The 14,539-nt window shown below is 53.0% G+C and overlaps 1 protein-coding gene and 1 long non-coding RNA gene across 2 annotated transcripts in view; one reads left to right on the top strand and one right to left on the bottom strand.

Moving 5' to 3' along the window:
• Nucleotides 1–14,539, bottom strand: part of LOC107139672 (ankyrin repeat and BTB/POZ domain-containing protein BTBD11-like) — a 168,846-nt gene that overhangs the window by 18,852 nt on the left and 135,455 nt on the right. The gene's annotated exons all lie outside the window — the stretch shown is intronic.
• Nucleotides 4,165–7,618, top strand: LOC125616637. Its single transcript, XR_007347361.1, has 3 exons — nucleotides 4,165–4,567; nucleotides 5,646–5,764; nucleotides 6,200–7,618. It is a non-coding gene; the product is annotated as an uncharacterized LOC125616637 (long non-coding RNA).

Raw genomic sequence — 14,539 nt, forward strand, 5'->3', positions numbered from 1 at the left:
TGGGGACTGGTCCCAGGGTCTCGCAATGCTGGGCAGGTGCTCTACTACTGAGCTACATCCCCGCCCATTTTTAAATTTTACTGAGACAGGGTCTTGCTGCATTGCTGAGTGGGGCCTTGCATTTGAGATCATCCTGCCTCAGCCTCCTGCGTAGCTGGGATGTGCTTCTGTTCCCCCAGTTCCAAGTGTGTATTCGAAAGACATCATTAGACTGTGTAGCCACTTAGTGGTGAGTGCCCCGAGGGGGGAATGAGAGGAAGGAAGGAGGATGGGGAGATACTTGAAGGAAGTGAGGCTGTGTGCTGGGCACCTGCCTGTCCTGGGGGAAGAGCAGGCCAGTAGAGGGGACAGGAAGGGCAAGGGCCTTGGGAGGCCTGAGGAGTGCCCAGGGCAGGCGGAGCGGGCCTCGTGGAAGGCTCCAAAGACTCTGGCCTTGACTCTGAGCGAGATGCAGGTCATTGGAGGGCTCCGAGTGGAGGGACAATGTGATGACCTGGTGGGCAGGGCTACAGCAGCTGGCGGGCTGGGGACAGACTGTGGCTGGGGCAGGGCAGAGCAGGTACAGTAGAGAAATAACACAACGACCTTGATGTGAAGGGAAGGTGGAGCCGATGGACTTGCTAACTGCAGGTGGATGTGAGAAACAGAAGGGGTCGAGGATCATTCCAGGGTTTCTGCCCTGGGCAACAGAAGGGATGGTTTACCACTTAGCGCAAGAGGGTTGGGTCTGGGAAAGGTCAGTTCAGCGGGAGGCACCTGTGGGTCGTCCGCCTGGCGATGCTCCTGCTCTCGCCCCCAGTGAGCCAGAGCCTCATGTGTGAGCCCCAGGGTGGCCGGCGCTCCTTCCCTCCTTCCTCTCCCCGGTCACTAGGGACCATTGTCAAACATCCTTACAAGATTGCGGGTTCCCTCCTCTGCCTGCCCTGCTGGCTCCTCTCCCTGGCTCTGTCTGTACCCCACCAAGTCCTCAGCTCCATCCAGCCCGTAGGGGCTTCAGACAAGAGAGACTGGTTTCCCAGTGTCCTCACTCGTGTCCGCAGTGAGGAGGTCCTGGGCCTGGAAGACTCGGCAGCACCTGCTCCAGACTCCAACTCCTCAGACGGAGCAGGCTCCGAACCCCCAGTGACAGAATACTATTTCTACCTCCAGCTAGGTCTCGGGTAGCTGTGGGAATGTCTGAGGTCCGCCAGATTTTGGAGACCATCTGGCTCCCAGGAGTAGCTGTGGCCTTTGGAAGTTCTCTGAAAAGCATCTTCCTTGCCTTGTACCCAGAAGTGACACTTGTGGGCACTCAGTGTCATGTCATGGGATAAAACTAAGCCTTGGGGTGTGACGGACAGGGAAATCGTGTGCTCGAGTCATCAAAGTTAAGAAATCATCTTTTGCATTTCAATTAACACAATGGCAACGAAGCAGGGTAAAACAGTGAGGCAGATTTTTAGACAACGAAGACCATCTTGCTCTGTATCAAGACTCTTTTTGAATATTTGCAATCCAAATTCATTCATTGATCTATCCATACCATCCAACCATACATTAATGTATCATCATCCATCCATCCATCCATCCATCACACACCCATCCATTCATCATCCAATTGATCCATTATCCATCATCCATCCATCTACCCATTCATCCATCAATCACCCGTCCATCAATCACTCACCCATCCATCATCCATATTCCAGATCATCCTTTAATTACCTAAACTATTTGAGCATCTACTATGTGCTACACATTGGGCTAAGCAACAGGGAATAAATATAGCAGGAAGTAGCTGCTCTCATGGAGCTTGACTTCCATGCATCTATCTACTCATCCATCCATCCACCCACTCATCTTTTTCTGTCCCTCTATCCATCCGCTCCACATAAGGTGTCTGTTTGGAACATTGATGAAAAGTTAAGACACAGACCCTGCCGTCGGGAAACTCACAATCTAGTGGGATGGGTACCCATGCTCATGAGCATCCAAGGTGCTGGAAGAGACGTCTGCATTTGCTACATGGACGACACAAATAGAAATTGGGTAATTCACCTGGGTGGCGTGTCAGGACAGCCTTCACAGAGCAGCTGACCTGGTATGGCTCTTGAAAGCTGAGCTGATGCTCATGAGGTGAACTGGGGGCAGGAGAGGAGGTCACGGGCAGAGGCAAACTGAAGGAGCAGCAAGAGTTAAGGCACAGAGGCCAAAATACTGGCGCACTGTGGGGACTGTAAGAGGTTGTGGGGGGCTGGAGCCTGAGTCGAAGGGAATCCCAAAAAGGTGCTCGGGGCTGGGTCAAGGAGGGTCTGAGTGCCTCGCTGAGGGCAGTTGAAATCCCTTGGGAGCTAGTTCTGGTGCCTCACTTCAGGCCTCCATGAGGTCAGCACTCATGGCTGGCGCTCTGGCCACAGTGCCTGCCAAGTTGCCCATATTCAACAGAGACAGGAAACAGCACTCTCTGCTTTGGGCCAACACAGAACAAAGCAGGCTCTGCCTCCCAGCTCTCCTGGGCTGAGAACACTGCCTGGGGCTCCTTCTGGTTGGCCGACCTCCTTTCCATCTCTGCCTCCACATCCAGGGCTCAACCAGTTCCTGGGTGTGGCGGAGCAGCCCACCTGGCCGGATCTGTTGTCCTGTTCAGCACTCTCTGAGGGCTTCCATCCCAGACTGACCGTCTCCTTCCCCGCCAAGGTGTGGGAGAATGGGGCTACTCAAAAGTTGGCCAAATCCTACCCCAGGTCTCCTCTTTACCACCCGACTCCTCTCTCAGACATTTTTCTTGGTGAATTATAAAATCAGGCATGCCTACTTCAAAAACACCAACAGTTTAAGAGGGGGGGATAAAACGGTAAACTGAAAGCAACCTCCTTTTCGGTTCCTTCCCCTAGTTGCACTGTTATCTGTTTTTTTGGGTAAGATTCTAGAACTTTCCATCATTCTCCTTCATGAGTTCATTCACTCACACAACACATATTTATTAAGTCCAAGCAGTGTGCAGGTTCTGTGACGATAAGGGCAGGAGCCACACAACACAGGAGCCCTGTCCTGGTGGGGTGCAAAATTGAGCTGAAGGGGTCACCCAGGATCACACAAATAACTGCACCACTATCGATATGTCATAAGGAAAAAGTACGCCTGATCCCACACCCTCACCACCGTGACAGCTGGAGAATGGTTCTAATTAACTTGATTTCATGTAATTACAGAGATTTTTTTTTAGGGTGATCACCACTGTTTCCCTCTGTGAACTGTTTTGAATTTTTTTCACCCAGTTTTCTATAGACTATTCAAAATTCCTACTCATTTATAAAAGTCCTTTCTATATTAAGGAAATCAGCCCTTTTCCTGGCATGCATCATGCACATAAATTTTTCCAATTTATCATCTGCCTTTAGAGTGTGCAAATGGTATTTTTTCACACGGAAGCCTTTTGATTCAGTGCAGGCAAATGTACCACTCCTTCTCCCTACAGGGTCTGCTTCCCAGGTTATATGCAGGAAGCCCTTCCTTTATTTAAAATTATTTTAAAAAATCAACCATGTTTTCTGCTGATAATTTTGGTTTTGCTATTCATATTAAAATTCTGCCCTGACTGCATTGAGGTAGGGATCTAGTTTTTGTTTTGTCCAATGACTAATCAATTGTGTCAATATTTGTTGAATGATGCATCCCCCCCTCCCACTGATTTAAAGTAATTCCACTTTATCAACTCTTTATCTCCAGATACAGTTGAGTGTACATCTTTATTTCCTATTTTATCCCATGGATCTAGTTCTTTCTGTGCTAGAACCAAACCACTTAATTATCGTAGCTTCACAAATGGTTTAAAAACCAAGGTTGGTCCTGATTCAACACCTCTTTAGCTCTTTCTTTCCCAGATTAATTTTAATTCTGATTCACTAACTATCTGAATAGGTCAGTTGGTGAAGGTGAACACATTAGATAGTAGATGAGGAGCCCTGGAGTGGATAAGATTTCTATATCCATAAAAAAAAATCTTCTGCTGGGTGTGGTGGCCCACGCCTGTAATCCCAGCAGCTCGGGAGGCTGAGGCAGGAGGATGGCCAGTTCAAAACCAGCCTCAGCAAAAGGGAGGCGCTAAGCAACTCAGTGAGACCCTGTCTCTAAATAAAATACAAAATCGGGCTGGGGATGTGGCTCAGTGGTCGAGTGCCCCTGAGTTCCATTCCAGATACCCACCCGTCCGCCGAACAAACAAACAAAACAAAAAACTTCCCTTCTCATTATCTGATAACACATTATGTTCCCTGAAGCAATCGGAAGCTGGCTGTTTTCCTGTTGTCACCAACTGTTGGTTGGGTCTGGCAGAGGCTTGTTTAATAGACACAGTCGGAACTAGTGAGCGAGTCCTGGGTGGAGCTGTTTGTAGAAGGAGACTAAGAGGCATTAGAGAAGGTGTCGATGCCACATTAGCACCCCATCAAGGATTCCTCCCTTTGCAGAAATTAAAGGGAGCTGAAGAAAATGGAGAGATGTCACACCGGCCGTCAGCAGCACTTATGCCAGGGACGAACATTCTCAGATTTGCCTGGACCCCGGGATCTGCAGAAACCGCTTCCAGGTAAAGCCGGGGTGCCCTCTGGAGTGGAAGCTGGGGCACCTGGTGGGCTTCTGGCTGGAAATTTTTTCCACAGAACTTCTGCAAAGCAGGAGGATTATTCCTATTCATAACGAAGGCCCCCAAGGCCTGCAAGATCCTGACTCAGCCACGAAAGATTAAATCACATTCAACCGAGCTTTAGTGTTAAGTATATTTAATTGTGTTCTAAATCTTCAAAGACTGATTATCTTTAATTAAACAGCCTGGCGACTATAGACTTACCACTTATTTGATATGATATAGTAGGGAACTATTCACTAGAATGTTAAATAAGTTGAAATCCCCTATGGCTGACCACGTGGAATGAGAGGGTGTGTGTGTGTGTGTGTGTGTGTGTGTGTGAGTGTGTGTACAGCCTTCCGAGAGCTGGCTAACTGCTGCTGTTAACACGGTGTACATGTTAATGGCACATAAAAGCATAAATCTGCCATTTGCAGCCATGCCTGTGTACGCAGATATAAATAACTAATAGGCCTTTCACAATCCATCGAAAATACAAAGATTACTAAATTGGCTTTTAAAAACATTAGAATCCCATTAGACTAAATTCAGCAGCTGATTATAGAGCCAAAGAACCACAAGAGGACTCTAAATTCTCATTTGCTGCTGCTGTTAAAAGGGACTGTGTGGCCCTGGTCCCTGGGGAGAGGGCGCAGAGTCCTGGCTAAGGCCTGTCCACCTGGACACGTGGCTCTGGTGCCACTGCGCTAAGGCTTAGATCCAGGAAAATGTGAAACAGCCCAGAGGTAAGCAGTGAGCCTCAGCTTTTTGTTACCATTTCCCCTGCCTTTCCAAGAAGGCTCTCTGGGCATCTCTTCTCTACCCTCCACCCTCACCCATGTCTTTCACTTCCATGTTGTGGGGCTTTGACGTCTGGGACCTGGCCGCCCCTCCCACCAGTAGCCAATTCCCCAAGAGAGTAAACCACTGGTCAGTGAGCCCAGGTGTCCACAGCGGACCACCCGACCCAGAGCCCACACCACCTGCTCTGTGGGCTCTCTCACTGGGGGTCACTGCCAACCTGCTCTCCTCTCTCTAGGGCTGGGTCCCAGACACTAGCCACAGCCCCTGTGCCTTGGAGCCTACTGAAGTCATTCAGAGGAGCCAGTTCCAAGCCTGTTATCCTGATTCTCTCAATCCTGCCTGAGAAAACCACAGGTGGGTAGGCTCTTGCCCACCGTCCCCTCGCCAGCTCCCCATGCACCCCGGGACCCTGGGGCTTCCCCACCGCCCCTCCCAGGTGGGACAGTGCCCTTCCCAAATGGGACAGTGCCCTCCCCTTGGAGCAAGAAACTGTTTTCAGTAGTAAATCACCTTCTCACAAAGAAGGTCTTACTGTTCTCGAATGTTCTTCTAATACACTGTTTTAAAATACCCCATCCTGTGAAATTTTAATGCCATAAGCACACTGAATACACCTTTACATAATGTGGCGCTTTTGAGGGTCACAAACCACTGAGTGCTTACGGGGTGGCTGGGGCCATTGCCTGAGAAGCAGGCTTACCCTGTGGTGCAGTATCGCCCCCGTGGAGACTGCAGAGAACACGTTGCGGGGCGGGGATGGGGGGCACCCCTCCAGGCCCTTCTCCACAGTGATCCCAACCTGAACAGGCCAGAAAACCCGAGTTAACCCGAACTGCAGCCGCTCCCCAGGGACTCCTCACCAAACCTGGCCCAGGCCACCAGATCCCATCTGCCGACCAGAACCAGGGGAATGAGTCAAAGATCCGGGCGACAGGGACCTGCTGCACCCACGGAAGCCCCGCTCCACTTGAGTCTGGTCTTTCAGTGTGGACACGGGTCTGGACAAGAAGAGTCCCCTGCAGTGGATAGAATGATGGGCCCCCAAAGACATGTCTATGTCCAGACCCCCAGAACCTGGGCAGGTGACATTGGGAGAGAGGACTTTGTGGATGTCACGAAGTTAAGGATCTCAACAAAGAGCTCATCTGGGTTCAGATCCAGAGTGGAACCCACGACACTGGGCGTTGCACGGGCAAGGCACGGGGAGGTTCGGGCCGGTGCCTGGAGGAGGCCGTGTGGAGACGCAAGAGCCAACCGCAGTGTGTGTCTGCAGCTCAGGCACACCCCCTGGCTGGGGGAGCAGGAGAGAGGGCAGATTCTCCCCCACGGCCTCCAGCAGGAACAGATGTTACCGATTCCTTAAGGTCAGACTTCCAGCTTCCAGAATGTTAAGAGGATACGTCTGTTGTTTTAAACCACTGGGATTGTGGTCATTTGTTACGGCAGCTCCTGGACTGATTCCTCCATGATTTTAAACACCTCTTCTTGCCTAGAGCAAAGCTGTAAGCTCATGACCCCTCTCTCCCTCGTCAACAACCTTCAATGCCTCCCTATTGCCCTAGAGGACAAGACTGAAATCTCTTATCCAGCACGTAAGGGCTTTTGTGACCTTTATCTAACCTGGCTGTCCAAGGGCATTTCCTTCCACTCCCAAACTGACTGAGCCTTTCCTGGATGGGACCTCCCGCCTCCCTGCCTCTGCTGGCACATCCACGGGATTCACCCTGCCTGTTCCTCAAGGCACAACTCCAATGCCATGTTCTTCAGCGAGCTGCCCTAGACTCTCTCAAATGGCTGGGAGCTCCCCCCTCTTTTCCCACAGCAGGATATCTTATGGGGTATGCACAGTGACCTGGGCACAGTGTTGTGGACATATAATAATACTGATGAAAAATATGATCACAGGTATTAACTATTCAAATCCTTAAAACACCCTTTTGCAGCTGGCATTAGTTTCATTTTACAGATGACAAAGCTGAGGCAGAGAGAGGTTAGGTTATTTTCCTAAGGTCACAGAGCTGCTAACACTGGAAGTTAGCCTGTCTGGCCATGGAGATTGTGCTGCTAGGAGTAAAAGGCAGAGTAAAAGGAAATGCCCATAAGATGTGTTAGCCGGCTTTTTTTTTTTTTTTCTGTTGTGTCTAAAGACCCAGCCCGAACAACTTCAGAGGAGGAAAAGGATTATTTGGGGCTCACAGTTCCAGAGGTCTCAATCCCTAGACAGAAGGCTCCATTCCTCAAGGCTGGAGGTGAGGCTGAACATCATGGCAGAAGAGTTTGGCTGAGGGAAGCAGCTCACATGATGATCAGAAAGCAGAGAGAGACTCCACTCTCCAGATACAAATATATACCCCAAAGCCACACCCACCTGCCTCCAGTGACCACCCAGTCAATCCATCGGGGGTCACTTCACTGGTTAGGTTAAGGCCTTAGCCCAGCCGTTTCTCCTCCAAACCTTCTTGCATTGTCTCCACGGGAGCTTTTGGGGGACCCCACACCTAAACCATACATAAGGCATGTTATAAGGTCTGGGCTTTGTTCTGAAACCAATGAAGAGCCACTTAAAGGTTCCTATGGAGGCAGAGGAGTGACCCGGGCACAGTGCCCACAGACTTGGGCTGCTGTCATCAGGGTGAGAGGAGATGGGAGCTGGGGGGTGGAGAGGCAGCCGGCTGGGAGCTGAGTTTCTCAGAGGGGGTCTGCTGTGAGCACACCTGAGCACTGCAAACCCAGAGCACAGGTGCACGGTGTGGAGGAGCCTGGTCCACGCAGTCCTGTGGTCCGGGCAGGGTAGGGCAGGGCAGGGTAGGGCAGGGGGGCAACTCCTCTGAACCAGGCCGGAGGAACAGCTCAGAGCCGGGTCCAGGGTCACGCAGCCACGAGTGTGGGGCTGGGCCCGGTTTCCAAGTTAGACACTGCACTAAGGATGACTGGAAGTCACAGAGATGGGAGAGAAGGCTCAGCAGGGGATTCGGACGGAGTAGACTAGCTGGAAGGATCCCTGCCCAGGGCCTGGACGCACCTGCAAGATGCTTTGAACTGGGTTCAAAGCAGATGCAGGCAACCGTGGTGGATGAGGACCCCGGGCCAGGTAACCCCCAGAAAGGGGAGGGGCCGGGGGGCGGGACCCAGGTCACATCCCAGGAGGGGCATCCACGCAGCACCAGTCCCTTGGAGCAGAAGAGCCAGGCCTGAGTCTTCGCAGGTTCCACAGCCAGTAAAAGGTCCTGGTCCTACCAGGGCAAGTTCATGAGCCGATCTCGGAGAAACCCTTCCACCCGGGAGCCCAGTCCCTGCTTAGATGAGTGTTTTTACTACCTGAATTTTGTACAAAGAAACACGCTTGTAGACAGCCCCTTCCTGTGCGTTCACATGCGTCCATGCATATGCACAAACACACACACACAGTTGCCCATCGTCCATTTTTTGTAGTTATGCATGAGTGCTTGCATGCGTGCGTGTGTGTGTGTGTGTGTGTGTGTGTAATTGAACGTCTTCTAGTACAAAGCACTGCTACAGAGAAAGATGACACACTCTTATCCCTGGGGGAGGTTTCTCAACAGATGTGATTACGCATTTTGAAAGTTTGCCTTCTGTTATTTAGAACCAGGGAGTCGTGAAAGCACAAACCTTGAAATCTGGGGAGCCATCGACATCACTACACCCAGCCCTCCCCACTCCGTCACAAGCGCTTCCCGAGTGTCAACTAGGTGCCAGGCTCTGAGCCTGAGATAATGGTTCCTCATCAGAGAGTCTATAGACAAAGTGTCTTAGAGATGAGAAAACAAAGCCCAGAGAGGGTAAGTCACTCTTCTGAGGTCACTCAGATTTGGTTGAATCCTATTTCTGGAGAATGGAAAGCTACTTCTGGGTCTAGGCATGAATTACCAATTTGAAAAGAACTGGAATACAACTCTATGTTCCTATCCCTGTGCGGTTGGCAGAATAATGGTCTCCAATGATATTCACATCCTGGTCCCCAGAACTTGTGAATATGTTATGTTGTATACAAGGGGAATCAAACTAGTGAACGGAATTAAGGTTGCTAATCAGTTGACCTTAAAATAAGGAAGTTGTCCTGGATTATCCAGGTGGGCTCTACGTAATCTCAGGGTTCCTAACAGAGCTCACAACTAGCAACAGAGGTAGGTGGAGCAGAAGGGGCGATGGGATATGGAAGGAGGGGGGCAGGTAACTCAGTATCAGAGTAATGAGGTGTGGGGAAGGCTCCACCAGCCGCGGCTAGCGTTGGAAATGGGCAGGGACCCAAGCTGTGGAATGAGGAAGCTGGAGGAGGCAGGGAGCAGATCCTCCCCAGGGACTTGGTTTTAGCTCAGTTGTGAGCTCAGGACGGTGGAGCCTCATCAGCCCACGTTGGGCTCCTGACCTCTGGAACTGTAGGGCAATACATTCTGTTGTTCTAGGCAGCTCTATTTGTTACAGCAGCCACAGGACGCTCAGACACACTGAAAGAAGGCTGAGCCTTGAGGGCTCTTCAGGGTGCTGTTCTGAAATGCACAGCACTCATCTTCCCAGAGGGCAGACATCTCATTTCACTTTAGAACCTAGGATCAGTTTTCAGTCAGGGCGCCTTTGCCTTTTTTCCCTTGGGGTAAACTCCAGAATTTAATAGAGAATAAAGAGATGACCAGAGAATGCCATTTTCCATAGCTTCCTGCCTCAGGCCTTCTACATGCCTCTCTCTCCTCTGGACCACTGTCCCTGACATTTCATTTTCAGAAATGCTCTCGGCGTTCCTTCTTGCACCCCGCTGAAGTGACCTTGAAGGCCAGCAGCTCCCCCCCACGCCCCGAACTTCCTTCCCCTTCTTAGTTTCTGTTCCGAGCCCGCCTTCTGCTTCCAGGACTCCTCAGACTCCTGACCTGGAGGGTGAGGAAGGGGGCTTGGACACGGGGCGAGTCCCGGATTCTGCCCTGTGAGGGTGAAGCTGAGGTGGGCATGAGCCACTTCCAGGAGAGAGAGAAGGATGTGTCCACCATCCAGGGGAAGGGGTTGGTAACAAAAGGCTCCCCCAGGAATTCAGAGAATCAGAACATCAATTTTCTGCTACTGAAAATGATCCCTCCTGGGAGTGTGAGTGATTGTGAGAAGTGCCATGTCATCTGTCATTCAGGAAAGCAGTCACTGTAGACCTGAGTGCTGGTTCTGTACACGTGATAGAGATGATCTTGATGTTGGTGATAAATGTGGATAGTGGTGGCGGTGGTGATGGTGGTTATGGGGGTGACAGTGGTGATGGTGATGATGATAACCACAAGGGGGATACTGATGATAGTGGTGAGGGTGAAGATGGTGGTCATGGTGATGATGAAGGTGACAATGATGGTGGTCATGGTGATGATACTGATGACACTGGCCATGGTGGTGATGGTGGCCATGGTGATGATGGTCATGGTGATGGTGGCCATGGTGATGATACTGATGACACTGGCCAGGGTGGCCATGGTGAAGCAGTGTTGACCGCAGCGTGGGGTGACGGACAGTGGGAGCTGACACCCACTATGCGGCAGGCACTCCTCTCAGTATTGGCCATATACATGCACATTTGCATCTTTAGGTGGCGGGCAATTTGCCAAGCTGATGAGTAGAGGATGGTGTTCCTACGACCCTGAGCTCACAACTAGCCACAGAGGTAGGTAGAGCAGAGGGACGATGGGCTATGGGAGACTGAAATAGGAACAGTGATCATGATAAATAAGTCAGAGCAGTGGACGGAGGCATGGGCTGCAGATGAGGCTGCCCTGTCCCTTATCCACTCGCTGGTCACATTAAGGAATCACTCTGTGCCTCAGTTTTCTCTTCGGTAACACAGGGGGATAATCACGGTGTCTCCCTCACGGGGCTGGTGTGAGGGTCCGTGACCTGGCATGTGTCCAGACCCAAACATCCGTGCTGCACCCCATGGGGGCTCAGTCCCCCGCGTTTCTTAGCAGAATTCATCTGAGCCACACAGGGGTACAGATGACACTCTGCAGGTCTCCAGTTGGAGCTGGCCGACCTGCCCGGGTCCGGGGATCAGGCTGGTCCCCAAGCCCCACGGCTGCCTGTCCCAGGTCTGGTCTCCTTGCAGAACACGTGAACACAGGACACCACAGCGTGGCTGGACAGGTGCAGGGGAGCTGGCTCCACCCACAGGCTGGTGCATCTGGCAACAGGCAATGATTAAGTCCTCCCAACTGCTGCAAAACATGCCACACCCCCTTCCTGTCCCCCTCCTCCCAGCCACCAAGGAAAAGGGATGGCACTCATGAAGACAGCTGGTGGTATGCACAAGCCTGGGTCTACAAATGCCCCCAGAGAGTGCCCCTGGGGCTCTGGGGGTCCTGGCTGCCCCTGCCCTCCCTATCTCTGCATTTCCCTGGGTCTGCTGGTGACAGTTCCCCTGTGTACCCCACAGTCTCCTGGCAGGAGCTGGAACTTAAAAGGCCTGCTTTGCAAGCTCCGGGGCACTGCGGTGCCATCTTCCCGTGCTTTGATTAAGAATGATCCTCGGGGCTCTGCTGCAGGAGAGGCTGGGCTCCCCGATGCTGCCGGATCCAGGAGGGAGCACAGAGGACTGAGCAGGACGGGGTGCAGGGAGGGACTGCTGAGGACGCTGCTCACGTCCCAGGGAGAGGGCAGGAGGACCTGCTGAGGGGGAGCTGGTGTCCTGGAGCAGCCCGGCTCTACAAGTTTTACGGAACATTCAAGAGAGCAGGGGGTGGGCGCCGCCAGGCCTTGGTGGACTCTCCAGTGACCTCTGGCTCCTGGCACCTGCAAGAATTTGCCAGGGGGCGCTGGGCTCCCTGGCCACACCCACCTGGGCCAACACAAAGTGCTCCTGGCCCCCATCTCCTTGCCTTGCCTTCCCAGACCTCTCACAGAGACAGCTCAGTACCCCCTGGGACAGGCCTGTCCCAGGCCCTCCCTGTAGGAGGGTGGAGGGACTGGGCAGGACTCCTGTTTAGGCCACATCTCGGCTGCCCACTGCTTCTCAGGTCTCTTCTGTTTTCAACATCCAGGATTCAACACCCAGGTGAGTCCCACCGTGAACCCCGCCTGGGTGTTGGAGCTGGCCAGAGCTGGACTCTCCTCCCAGGCCTCTGATTTGCTGTGGGTCTCTGAACACGTCACTCCAGCCTCGATCCCTGTGTTGTAAAGTGGGGATCTCGGTGCCTCCCTTCTTGGCTCTGCTGGGAGGCCTAGGAAGGCCACGGGGCGTTAGTGCCCAGGCTCTGCTAACACAGCACCAGCTCACCCTTGTCTTGTGTTTTCAAGCCACACGCAATTCAGGTCAAGGGGCTGGCAGCGCCGGTTCCCTGCAGGGGTTTGAGGGAATCTGCTCCCGGCCTGGCCTGGCTCCCGCGTCGGGCTGGCCATCTTTGGCACTTCATCCCTGTGCCAGCTTGTCCCTCCCCCTTCTTATAAGGATAGAGGCCCACCTCATAGGGTTCACCTTAAGGATTTTGACAGGGACACAATTCAGATCATCAGACCCTGGAAAGACGCCAAGCAGGGTTCTCAGAAATGCCTGGCCTTCTTCCTCCCCAAGAAGAGGAGGCCTCGCAGGCTGAGAGCAGGTTCTGCCCCCTGGAGCCGTTCTGTTGACGGAGGGAAACTCTGATGTTGGGTAAACACCTCCTGCCAGTGTCCACCTCTGTTCCAGGTCCAGGCCTCCCCCAAAAGGGATGCCCAGCCCAGAGAAGCCCTCCACGCTCACACGGAGGCCCCCCCCCCGCAGTGATGGCGAAGGGTGGGGCCGGGGCTTGGCCAGGGGAGGCCGACCCAACCTGGGCCTCTCTAGCTGTGCTCCCTTCCAGGACCCCAAGCCGGGAGGCCCCCAGGCTGCCTCCGCCCCTGGGGCTGCTGGGAGCTGGATCCCGGCCTTCTCTCTCTATTTTCTATTTTCTCTGCAGCTTGGCCCCAGGGAAGCTGAGCTCAGTCTCCAGCCCTGGGGGTTAATGGGCTCCTGTTGGTCTCTTGTCACTCTGATCCTAACAGCAGCAGCAGGGAAAAATCTCTGCTCAGCACAGTCCCTGATGGCCCCTATTAGCACAAGGTTCCTGTGCAGCCGCGGAGCCTCGGGTGCTGGTTTATCTCTGGGGAAGGCAAGTGGCTGCCCAGGGGCGTAAAGCTGATAAACAGGCAGACAAGTCAGCGCCAAGCTCTTCCCTGTGGCTGTCCCCAAATGTGCCAGCTCTAACTGTGCACTGTTCTCTTTGGATGTGTCAAGTAGGGCTGGCTTGGCCTCTGCTAGGAGGTGGGCAGCTCCCATGGGGACCCTTAGCTCATCTGCAGGGGGAGGAGGAGGCCAGGAGAGTCCTAGGGCCTGGGACACAGGACGCAGAAGTGGGGGCAGTGGGCATGGCCAGAGTCACCTGGGATGGTGGAACAGGGTGCCCAGGCCACCACACTAGGAGGGGCCCTTGAGTGTGGGGATGTGCGGGCTTTAGAGCCTGCAAGAGTCAAGGGTGCATCCGGCCATGTTCCCTGATTCCCCAGGGACAGGAGGGCAAGGAACTTACATCTCGGATCCTCCCCAGCCACAAGAAGGAGGGAGGAAGGCCACACACCACAGGGCCGTGCTGCAAGTCCCTGGTAGGAGGTAAGATCCCATTTTCAGATAAGAAAATGGTGCATGGTCAAAAAATCACCATTAGAAGGATCCAGGCGTTGGAGGCCATCAGGAAACAGAACAGGACAGTGGGAGCCACTGTGTCCACTCACAAGGTCTAAAATTCCCATCCAGGACCTTAGTCCTCAGGGTATCATCTTACCAAGTCTCCTGCTCCCTCCAAAGCCCCTGGACCCCAACAGGCTAGCCCCAGGGGCTCCACCCAGTTCCTGCATGTCAACGCTTCCAAGGCCTCCTACTCACACGCATGGTCACTATGTGCACAATGACACCTGAGCAGGGGTGGCCCTGCCACAGCTCTGGAGTCCTGCAGCTCTGAGTTCTAACTCTGCTCTGTGTGGCTCTGGCCACTGAGGCAGAACACGGCAGTGACGAGGACCTCCACAGAGCCCGGGGCCGGGTGAGCCTCTCGTGGGCAACCCTCGTCCATTCCTGCGAAGTGGATATGATGGAGAAAGGGCCCAAAGAGATCTTTTTTTTTTTTTTTTTTTTTT

Source organism: Marmota marmota, unplaced genomic scaffold (assembly GCF_001458135.2).
Source record: "Marmota marmota marmota unplaced genomic scaffold, marMar, whole genome shotgun sequence".
Lineage (NCBI taxonomy): Eukaryota > Metazoa > Chordata > Mammalia > Rodentia > Sciuridae > Marmota > Marmota marmota.